We start from the raw sequence: 11,995 nt of genomic DNA, 5'->3' as shown, positions 1-11,995 counted from the left end.
ATTGATTTCTTTGGCCGTACTATGCAGCTTGCAGGATCTTGGTTCCCCAAGCTGGGGTTAAACCTATGCTCCCTTCAGTGGAAGACTGGAGTTCTAAACACTGGATCACCAGGGAATTTCCAGTAAAGTCAGGAATTTAATTGTTATTTATTGAGACTGTCTTAAGAGTTATGATTATAGATACAGTTTCTGGAAGTATTGCAGATAATGTCTTTGTCTTTTATTTCTAATAAATATCAATTATTTTGTAAAACACATGTCTGTATGTTAGCTCTAATTCTCAAATAGTTCAAGAACAAGCATAGGGCTTACACTGTTTGATAGATGGATAAGCTGTGACCCAGGAGTCTACATAAAGCATCCAAAATCATTCAGCTATTTATGGGCAGAGGTAGAACTTGAACTCAAATTAGACTGAATCCAAAGTTCATATCTATTTCACTCTATCTTACTGTCTCAGAGCTTCCCCTTGGTACAAAGACAAATTTCTGTGCATATGAGAAAAAAGTTGAGTGGGTTATGGGGTGGTCTAAGACTAACAATATTTTTCAGACTTTGGGGTGTCCATCACCAGAAGAACCAGTTAAAAATTCAGTTGCTTTGCCCCCATCCCTAGAAATTCTGTTTCAGTTATGTCTAGAGTGGGTTCTAGATCTCCTAGGTAATTCTGATGCACCCTTAAGTCTTCAATTTTAGCTCCTAAGAGTTTATTGGCAAATTATTTTTCAAGGACCTGGAACAGCAATTCCCAATCCTGATTGATTTGATGCAGCTGGAACCATTAGTATGCAAACAATACATTTTGTTAATTAAAAATAAACTAGTTTTCCCAATTTGCTACAGGAATGCACTATGGGGGGCATGGTGGGGAGATTTGGAGGTTTTCTGAGGAGGTGAGACTAAATCTTGTGCTCTCCTGCACTAATGGGTTCTTGGTCACCACCTCCCACCACCTCCAAACCCCAGGGTCTTTTTCTGAATATCTGCATCAGTGGTTCTCAAAATGTGGTTACTGGAAGAGAAGAGGAGCCAAAGATTGTCAGTTTTTAGTCTAAAAACATTTCATCTTTTTAAACTAAATTGCAGTCAGATTATAAAATGATTTAAAAGCAAGTATGCTGTCAAACATTGCTGACATCCCTGTTTTAGAATCTGATGTCGATGATAATAATAATAGCTAACATTATTGAGAGCTTACTATGTTCTCAGAAGTATATTAAGTACTTCATGTGCATTATGCCATCTTTTCCCTACAACAACTTTATGATCCTATTATAGCAATTTAGGTTTAAAATGCTTAAATATCTTGCACAAAATCCTACAGCTATTAAAGAGTATTCTTGAGATTCCAACTAAGTTGGTTTGTCAACTATTCATCTAATAACTGTATAATAAAACCACTCTGAGTAAGAACATAAAAATGGTCCCTTATTGTGATGTTTTATAGCTTTTACAATTTCGTGTAGGTGCATGATAGCCTGCATTTGAGGTAGGCTGACCCTGCAGTGTTAATTGGAATGTCAAGTGAACATGCTGTGCCTGTCTACTTGAACACATTGCCCCTGGGGTTCACCATAACGTCTCAGTGATGCAGAATTAAATTGTTAAAAAAGGCACCCTATTCTCTAGTACTATGCGTTTGACTTTTTTAGATTCCATATATAAGTGAGATCATACAGTATTTGTCTTTCTATGTCTGGCTTATTTCACATCACGTGATGTCCTCAATAAAGCTGGAAAACTATTAAATAAAAAATAAAAAGGCACCCTAACTGTTGGAGATATGATAAGCCATGTGAGATGACCTACATAGACCATGGAAGAGAAGTCAGAGTTCTTTTGTGTCATGGTAAAAAGGTCACAAAATTTTCAAGATAACTAAAGGCAGATAAAAAATAATGAGAGGGACTTAGGTTCCATTACAGATGATGTAAGCATCTACCTTTCTCCCAGCCCTAACTAATCTAAACCTCTCTACCTCATCTCCATTTGACTATCAGGTAAACATAATTTTCTTTTCCCCTTCACTAAAATCAGAAACACTTTTATGTTCCCCAGTGAGATTCCAGCAACACTATTAATACTTAAGACTCCTGTGACATATTAGGGAGACTTATTTGTAAAGTTTTTCTCTTTGGGGCTTTCCCTACATATCGTTTTGGTGAATTTCCCCTACAACTGAATAAACAGTTGATGTTAGCATGTTCCTCCAGTTTAGACATTAAGAAAGTCAAAACTTTGGTCTGACTATTTGAAATTGAGTAGACAGGATCTGAGAAGGTTCTAGACAGTCCCTGAGAGTAGCACTTCTCAAACTCTCCTTTGCACCTCAATCACCCAGGGTTCTTGTTAAAATGCAGAATCCCAAGTTTTACCTCAACGCTGAGATGCTGCATTTCTAACAAGCTCTCACGTGATGCTTATAGTGCTGGCCCGTGGAACACACTCTGAGTAGCCAGGACTTGGGATGGTGGTTCTTAAACCTACCCACCCATCAGAATCACTAGGACAACTTTTCCTTTCTCTCTCTCTTTTTTAATATAAGAATTCTATTGAGATTTAATTCATATACCATAAATCCGCTCATTTAAATTGCACAATTCAATAGCTTTAGTACATTCACAGAGTTTTGCAACCATTACCACAAGCAATTTTAGAATATTATAATCACCTTCCCCCCAGACTTTGCACCTATTAGAAGTGCATTCCTTTATTCCCTCCACCAGCTTCCCTTCCCTCATATTTTAGGCAGCCCTTAACCTACTTTCTCTCTATACCTATTTGCCTATTCTGGCCATTTTGTATAAATAGAATCATATAATACATGGTCTTGTGACTGGCTTCTTTCACTTCACACAATGTTTTCAAGCCTCATCCCTGTGGCAGCGTGCATCAGAAGTTCTTTATATTATCTGAGCAAATGATATTCCACTGTATGGACTGACCACATTTTATTAATCAGTCTGCTGTTGGATGGACATTTGGGTTGTTTCCACTTTGGGGCTATTATGAATAATACTGCTATGAATATTCATATACTGGTTGTTGTCTGGGCATATTTTTTCACTTTTCTTGTGTATGTACCCAGGAGTAGAATTACCGGGTCATGTAACTCTCTGTTTAAACTTTTGAGGAACTGTAAGCCTGTTTTCCCAAGCTCCTGTACAATTGGACCTTCCCACAAGCAGTGCATGAGGTTTCCAGTTTCTCCATGTCTTCACTAACATCTGCCTTCTTGATTTTAGTAATCCTAACAGTTATGATGTGGTGTTTCTTCGTGACTTTGATTTGCATTTCCCTGATTGCTAATAGTCAGCTTTAAAAAAATGTTTATTCCCAGACTTTGCTCCAGATCTACTGAATCAGAATCTCTGAGAATTTGGGTTTGGAGACATCTATAATTTTTACTAAACTCTTCAGGTGATTTTGATAAGCTATCTGAACTGCTTCCCAGCCTAGCAATTTTCTCAAGGAAGTTCTTTTAGCCTTAAGGTGAAGTGATCTCTGTGTTGCAGACTTTAGAATTCTTTATATCTCGTGACTTGATAAAGTAGACTAGAAAATATATTTCCTTTAAAACACACAGATTAACTAATTGTAGGTCTTCCAAATGAAATGTCTTTTAAGGCCACATTGACACTTTTCCTACAAGCAGTATGTTTTTTCATTAATGCGTATTCTAGGTAGAAACTTGATGGAGGAATGTTTCTGAGAATGATTACATGACTTTGTGCTTTATTTATTTGAATGGCTAATCTGTAGCAGCTATGGTTTGAATGCCTACAGAATCCAAGAGCAATTAATTGGATGGCAGTTTTAAAAATACATGATATCCAAGACACTGGGTGATTTATTAGATATGTTCAGGGAATTTTTGAAAAAGAGAATTCTTGTCCTGGCTTTAATTTACCTTAGCATTAAGCAAGTCACTTTCTCTTTTGTCAGAGTTGCCTCATCTAGTGAGGTAAAAATAAATTACAGATAATAAAATACTGACTTGGATAATTGTTTGTGTCCTGGTACCCACTTTTGAAAGCTACCACTAATATATATATATATATCATTTATTTATTGAGGGTTTACTATTTGTCATTTGACCGAGTGACTTCACTTTCACTATTTGTCAGATACTGTGTTATATGCTTCCAACATTCCCATTTAATCCTTATACCACTTCAAGATAAATATTATTACACCCACTTTATAGATAAGGAAATTAACATTCTTAGCAGCCTTTAGAAACTGGTTGAAGGATATACAGCTGTTAAGGGGTAGAGCTGACATTTAAATCTGGCTGTCTTCAGACAGGGCTTTATAGTTTTCAACTCACCTTATAGAAAATATAATTTAAAAAATCAATAATCAATCAAGCAAAAAAAAAAAATTCCCGAAAGCATGTTTAAAAAATCTTAAGTAATCATCCTCTCCAGGAAGTAGTGAAGTTCACTTTGGCCATTCAGCTTAGTCTCTTTTCTATGCCTACACATTGGAAGGAGGGATTGCAGTGCTAATGCAGGTCTAGCACGCAATAGACAAGTGACTGAATGGAGACAGTATAGATTTTAGAGCTATATTGGGCATTGTTTGAAACCTGTTCAAACAAACTGTTTGAAACAGTTCAGATCAGTCACTCACTTAGTTCATTTCAAATGTACTTTCAATGTTTTCCTTGATCACGCATCAAAAAATTTCACTCCCATCTGTCTTCCTCTATCCATTAAAATGTTTTTTTAATACAACATACAATATTTTTTTATTGTTGATATATTTGTTTACATATAGTTGAGGAAACAATTGCTTGTTATAATACAGTACACTCTATTTAAAGGGAACAATTGCTGGTATAGCGCTGATAACTAGGGAGCAGGATAGTTTGAAAGGTCAATTAATTACATGCAAGAGAGAGTACAACAGAAGTCAGGGAAGGGCAAAATCAAGTGGTCTAAAGTCTCAAATTCACAAGGAGCCAGGAGCCGATTCTTGATTGATGCCGGTTAGAATCACAATGATAAAGGCTGGGAGACAGAGCAAGAAGAGCCAGTAAGGCAATAAATTCATGGTGAATAGGAGGCCAGAAGAAGCTTGATATGACTGGAGAAGAGTGCCTGATTTGAAGAAATGAAAGTAATGTCTAGAAAAGGTGATGGAGGTAGGCTGCTGAGAGTCTTAAATCTCAACTACTAGACAGACATTGATGAGCATTCCAGGAGCAAAGGGTCTTTATGGTCTCTATTTTTAGTTAGTTTCACTTAAGTCATATTAAGCGTCTAACATACAATCCCATGGGAGAAGTCTTTGATTTAGAACTACTTAAATACCAGCAATTTGCATTGGTGATTTTTGCCTTTAGTTAAATGTGTGTTCTGACAGTACCACCATAGTCCAGCCAGTAAGGACAGAAGCCAAGTTGGGCTCCTCTGAGATAGAAGATAACAAAGATAGAAGAAAAACCATCCTTGCTTTGAACAGGCACTGTCATTCTGCATTTTAAGACAGGACCTTTTCATTCATCTAGGAAGACGTAACACAATGCAAGCACACTTCCACTAGTAATGTTATTATTCTAAAGAAAACAAAGAGTTTCCTGTTTTCAGCTGTAGGCACACAGGACTTTGCTGCAGGCTGCACTGATCATGAGAGGATTATTCGTGGTGACAGGAAGATGTGTCTCTAACTCCTTCCCTCTCCTCTTACTTTGGGGAGGGAAATTTATCCTTTCTGTATCTTTTGAAGGATCAAAGTATATGAAAATCAATGTGCCATGGATGAAGTTTTCCAAACTTCAAAAGCCAGGTGCCTTTGGGCACAGAGTGGTCCCAAGCATGCTCCCCCCTACTCTGACCTCCTCCCAGCAGGCAGGTCCTAGGCTTTTCAATGTGTTTTGAGGGCATTTGGGAGCTAAAACAGATGTCTTACCAGAAGTGTTTCTTCCTATTTGGAGGAAGAATCAGGGAACAGTGTGGGTTGTTGAACTTGTGTGTTTGGAGAGGGAAGGATGTTGGAAGCTATTGCCAAATCATTTTTTTCCTGAGGCATCTGTCTACCATGGGCCGGATCAGCTTTTAAACTTGGACTTGAAAATCAAGTTTTGACAACATCCACCCATTCTGCTAGAGACCTGCTCTGTGGTTTTAATTTGAATTCTCTTGAGTATTTTGGCTATACACTAAAAAGTCAGAGCCCATATATATTGGGTGGGAGGAAGGGCAATATTTTATATGCATATGTAATACATATGTATGTTGCTATTTAGTTGCTAAGACATGTCAGACTCTGCGACCCCTGAACCGTAGCCCACAAGGCTCCTCTGTCCATGGAGTTCTCCAGGCAAGAATACTGGAGTGGGTTGCTATTTCCTTCTCTCTATAAAATGTATGTATATGTTTGTCTCTCTCTATAAAATATATATATATGTAAAATATACACATCCACATATATACACAGAAGTGCATATCCATATATATTTATGATATATACAATATGTATTAGGTATATATATATTTGTATAAATAAATTATGTAATGTTTATTTAAATTATTTCCTACAATCCTTGGGACTGTTCTGCAGTTTTCTTCTTTCTTCTCCTGTTTTCCATCAGCTCTGGTGAGGTTTTCTAATGAGAACTCTCTGACTCTTCCCCTTGACAGGACGAGGGGCACAGATGACTGAGCTCTGGCCGTTCTCACGGTGGCAGGGCAGGAGACAGGGGGGCCTCCAGGAAGCTTCCTTGCTGGAGAAACACAACGGAGTCCTGTCTGAGGCACTTGCGAAAGGGCGGGCCGACTGCCCACGAAGCCAGGGATGGCAGCTTCAGCTTGGCCTCAGTTCCTGGCCATTCTCCCCCGGTTACCCAGGGAGGTTCTGTCTCTAGTCCAACTTAGTGAGTGAAGTTTGTCCTCTTCCCCTCAGCTCAGGAGGAGTGGAGAGGTGGAGACATTACCTGAGGTGGCCAGGTCACTTTCATGGGGTGAGAGGTGTCCCTTTTACTTCTCGTGATATTGTGGGGCTCCTCCTGTGACTGGGTCCCCACACGGAGTTTTTACTCTCAGAGTGGCCCACACGGAGCCTCCAGGCGTTCGTTACGCACAGCTCGGGTTTTCCTGCCCCAGCACTGGTTGGGGAACCCCCCTTGGTGGTGTTTGCTCCAGAGTCTCTGCTCCTGTGAGCCATGACTCCACGTTCACCCGCCTCCTCAAGCCTGTGTGTGTGTGCTGCGGCGCCCAGTCATGGCTGACTCTTTGTGACCCCACGGACTGAAGCCTGCCAGGTTCCTCTGGCCATGGGATTATCCAGGCAAGAATACCAGAATGAGTTACCATTTCCGCTTCTAGAGGATCTTCCTGACCCAAGGATTGAACTTGAGTCTCCTCTGTCTCCTGTTGGCAGGCAGATTCTTTACAGCTGAGCCGCCTGGGAAGCCCATCTCTCCAGTCCTAACAGCAGCCTTTTGCTCTCTGTCTTCCACTCTCTTCTGCAAGAAGAGTTGCTACTTCTTCAGTCTGTTTAGCTTTTTACTTGTTGTTGGGACAGAATGGGGACTTCCAAACTTCTTACATTTGGGACCAGAAAGCGGAAGACTTCTATATGCCTGAATGTTGACTAATTTCATGGTAGCAAGCTGAAGAGTTACAAGGTTAAATTCAAGAAAAGCATTTTCTTCCAGTTAAAGGTGCCAGGGAAGTTATTTCTGGGTAAAGAGGAGGAGGCAGTGGGAGTGGTTAGCTAAGTAACACTTTTGGGTTCATGTGGATTATAAATTGTGAAATATATGGATAGTTGAGAGTTGCTTGAACTTGAAATCTGACTCCAGTTTTGATTTGCTTCTTGGGGGTGATTGAAATAAGCAATGAGAACAATCCATTAAAAGAACTAAGAAAAGTCATTAAACAGAATGTTTTCTCTTCTACAGCTGAATCCTTAGGAGTTGGGCAATTCTTCCTGATAATGAAAGTTTTCCCTACTGCTGGTTACATTCTTATAGCATGTGTTGGTTTGTGTTTTCTGGTGATGTAAGAGTCAGAGGCCCTGGAGAAGGGAAAGGCTACCCATCGCAGTATTCTGGCCTGGAGAATTCCATGGACTGTGTAGGCCATGGGGTCGCAAAGAATCGGACATGACTGAGCAACTTTCACTTCACTTCACAAGAGTCAGGGAAAGGCCATTAGCTGTGTAAGTTACAGACCACAGATGTTCCGCCTTGCCCCTGTCAGTTTTTCAAATGTTTATATCAGTGTTCTGAAAGGCCCAGTAGGAAGTTCTGGGAAATAATTCTGGGATAAAAGAAGTTTTAAACAATGCCCATTGCAACCCAGGACACAGTACATAAACCAAGTCTCCCATTTACTTCCCTTTCAGCCATAAGTACATCTTTTCCACTTCTGGATCTTATTGATTCCCTCTTGCCTCAAGCCTGCAGCTATCCTTGGCTGATTAGTTTATCTCCATTCTGCATCTAGTCTTTCCTCAATCATCTGGCCTTCCGACGGCTCTCTTGATGCTGAAAACTCAGCCTCTGCACCAGTGCTGATTCAAATCTCAGAGATGGAGCTTTAGATGAAGCAGAAAAGAATATCTTTATTTCTTTGCCAGACAAATGGGTACACAGCAGGCTCATGCCTCTCAAAACTGTGTGCCCCAACCTGGGATGATTTCGTGAGGAGTTTTATAGCAGTGGTTCAAGGGCAGGTTGCTGATAAGGATTAGGGTGTGTGAAGAGCCTGCACGTGTTTAATTTGGCCTTAGATGGTCCCATGAGTTTCTGTGAGTCCTTTAATCTGGCCTCAGGTGGTCTCTTGAAAAGCTTCGTTGGTTCCTTTAATCTAAAATGAAGAGCACTAATATCTTTCATTTGTTGAGGGTTTGCTTCCCTGTGGCTCAGATGATAAAAAATTGGGCTGTAATGCAGGAGCCCTGGGTTCTGCAGGAGACCCAGGTTCGATCCCTGGGTCAGGAAGATCCCCTGGAGAAGGGAATGGCAACACACTCCAGTATTCTTGCCTGGAGAATCCCATGGATAGAGGAGCCTGGTGGGGTACAGTCCATGGGGTTGCAAAGAGTTGGACACAACTGAGCAACTAACACTTTCACTTCTTTCTTAGTTCTACAGAAGTGTCCAAAGATATTGTTATGTGTATTCCTGAGGCAGAGCCGGGACTCTGCCCCAAGACTATTCTATCGTTTCTTGGCTGCTCCTTTCTTGTCTCTACACCCCTGCCTCCTCTGATTAGCAACTGTTTCAGCCTGCTCTTTGGAACTCAGGGAAGGCCATGAAGGCTGAAGGCTACTCCCTACAAACAAGAAACAGGGGGGCATGGATTGACCCAAGTCCCACAAGGTCCTACTTTGTTTCACCCTTAGAACATCATTCAGAAAACTAAGATCATGGCATCTGGTCCCATCACTTCATGGGAAATAGATGAGGAAACAGTGGAAACAGTGTCAGACTTTATTTTTGGGGGCTCCAAAATCACTGTAGATGATGATTTCAGCCATGAAATTAAAAGATGCTTACTGCTTGGAAGGAAAGTTATGACCAACCTAGACAGCATATTAAAAAGCAGGCATTACTTTGCCAACAAAGGTCCATCTAGTCAAGGCTATGGTTTTTCCAGTGGTCATGTATGGATGTGAGAGTTGGACGATGAAGAAAGCTGAGCGCCAAAAAATTGATGCTTTTGAACTGTGGTGTTGGAGAAGACTCTTGAGAGTCCCTTGGACTGCAAGGAGATCCAACCAGTCCATCCTAAAGGAGATCAGTCCTGGGTGTTCGTTGGAAGGACTGACGCTGAAGCTGAAGCTCTAATACTTTGGCCACCTCATGTGAAGAGTTGACTCATTGGAAAAGACCCTGATGCTGGGATGGATTGGGGGAAGGAGGAGAAGGACACAACAGAGGATGAGATGGCTGGATGGCATCACCGACTCGATGGACATGAGTTTGAGTAAACTCCGGGAGTTGGTGATGGACAGGGAGGCCTGGCGTGCTGTGATTCATGGGGTCGCAAAGAGTCGGACACGACTGAGTGAATGAACTGAGCTAAACTGAACTAGAATATACATTCCTTCCTGTGATTGCTTGAGCTACAGACATAGAACCTTCTTTAGCCACTTTTGAGACCAGAATGGACCAGAAATGGAGCCATTCACTGGGGCAGTGGTTCTCAAAGCCAACAATGGGTTGTTCTCAATTGTTTCATGGTTAAGCAGAATCTTTCAGATGACACCTGTGCTCTATTATACTTCATAGAATACATTGAGGCCATTGGAGAGAAACGTTCCCAAGCTCCTCTACTAAACATACCAAACTTCCTATATCTGCAGCTACCCTTCCTAGGTGTTAAAGCAAAGCAGTATTTCTTTAGGTTTTGTCCCTGGAGCACTTGCATTGGGAATTATCTGGATTGAATATTGGAAAAAGACCAGACCTATTGATTCAGAAACTTAGGAGTGGAGAGAGCATGGATATCTGAATTTAAATGGGCACACCTGTTGATTTTCATGTACCCTGGTATTTAAGAACCACTATCTTAACCTATTGATCATACTTTCTCTAATATAGTCATCCCCTTTTCTATAAGAGATAGAAGTAGGAGTCTATATTGGTTAAGAACAAGAACCCTGTAGCTCTGACATGTACTATCTGGGCCAGTTCCTTAAACTCTTTGCTTCTATTTCTTTATCTGTAAAATGAGAATAATAAATACCTCATCTGCAGAGGCTAATAAGGAAAATTAAATGAGTAAATATATGTAAAGAACATTGTCTTGCATACAACCAGCAAGATAAGTGTTGACTATTTATCATTACTCAATCCTTCCTGGGCTTCCCTTGTGGCTCAGACAGTAAAGAATCTGCCTGCAATGCAGGAGACCCAGGTTCAATCCCTGGGTGGGGAATATTTCCTGGAAAAGGAAATGGCAACCCACTCCAGTATTCTTGCCTGGAGAATCCCATGGACAGAGGAACCTGGTGGGCTACAGTCCATACGAACGCAAAGAGTAAGATATGACTGAGCGACTAACATAACACAATCCTTCCTATCAACACTGAAACCTGTGCAAGACTCTCCTGTTATCCTCTGTAGATACTTTATCTCTCTTTCTGTAGTCAAGATACTATCACCATCCTTTCCAAAAATTATTTCCTCCACTAGGTCCAGTTCCCTTCCCCGCACAAGTCTTTAGTACCAGATAAGATGCTTTTCTCAGCTCCACCCTTTAGCCTAGTTATTTTCTACTCATTCTTCCATTGTCAACTCACTGGTGCCTTTTGTAGGGAACCTTCAGATTATGCAAAGACCCATGTTATGTACTTCAAAATCCTGCATAACATTTATCACAATTGTAATTTTATATTTATGCTTACAACTATTTGACTAATATCTGTCTCCTCCACGAAACTGAAAGCTCCAAAAGATGTGGGACTCTGCTGACATTTCCATAAATGTTTCACCAATGCTGAGCACAGCATTGAGCCTGGCACATAGTAGGTTCTCATAAGTCTTTGTTATATGAATGATGGGCAAATATGAATGTCCATAAAAACCCTAAGAAGAGCACCAAAGCAGGGCTGCTGTTAGTACTTCACCATTATTTAAAGAGTCTACTTTTGAAATAAGACAGACCTGAGAACCAATCTTCACTCTCCCATGGGCCAGTTATGTAATCTTGGGCAATATTCTTAACTTTCCAAGTGGTTCCCTTTCTTTTTTTTTGTAAAATGGCCGCAGCACTCTAGGGAAGTACAGTACCATACAGAGCTGTTATTTGGACTAAGGAGAAAAAGCATGCATAGGGTTTACCACAATGCTTGGGTCAAAGCAACTGTCCAATAAATGCTTATTAAGATGTGATGATAATGATCTTCCTGCTGTTAACAAAACTCCCAAGAGGTCCCCAGTCTTTTCAGTGGCTAATTTCAATCATGAAATCCCTAGGTGATCCTTCAGGCATTTCCCACTTCATCTTTACTCACGGCAAGGAGAGTGCGATTCCTT

Source organism: Cervus elaphus, chromosome 3, assembly GCF_910594005.1.
Source record: "Cervus elaphus chromosome 3, mCerEla1.1, whole genome shotgun sequence".
In the NCBI taxonomy this organism is placed as follows: Eukaryota; Metazoa; Chordata; class Mammalia; order Artiodactyla; family Cervidae; genus Cervus; species Cervus elaphus.
Note: the sequence above shows the minus strand (reverse complement) of the source record.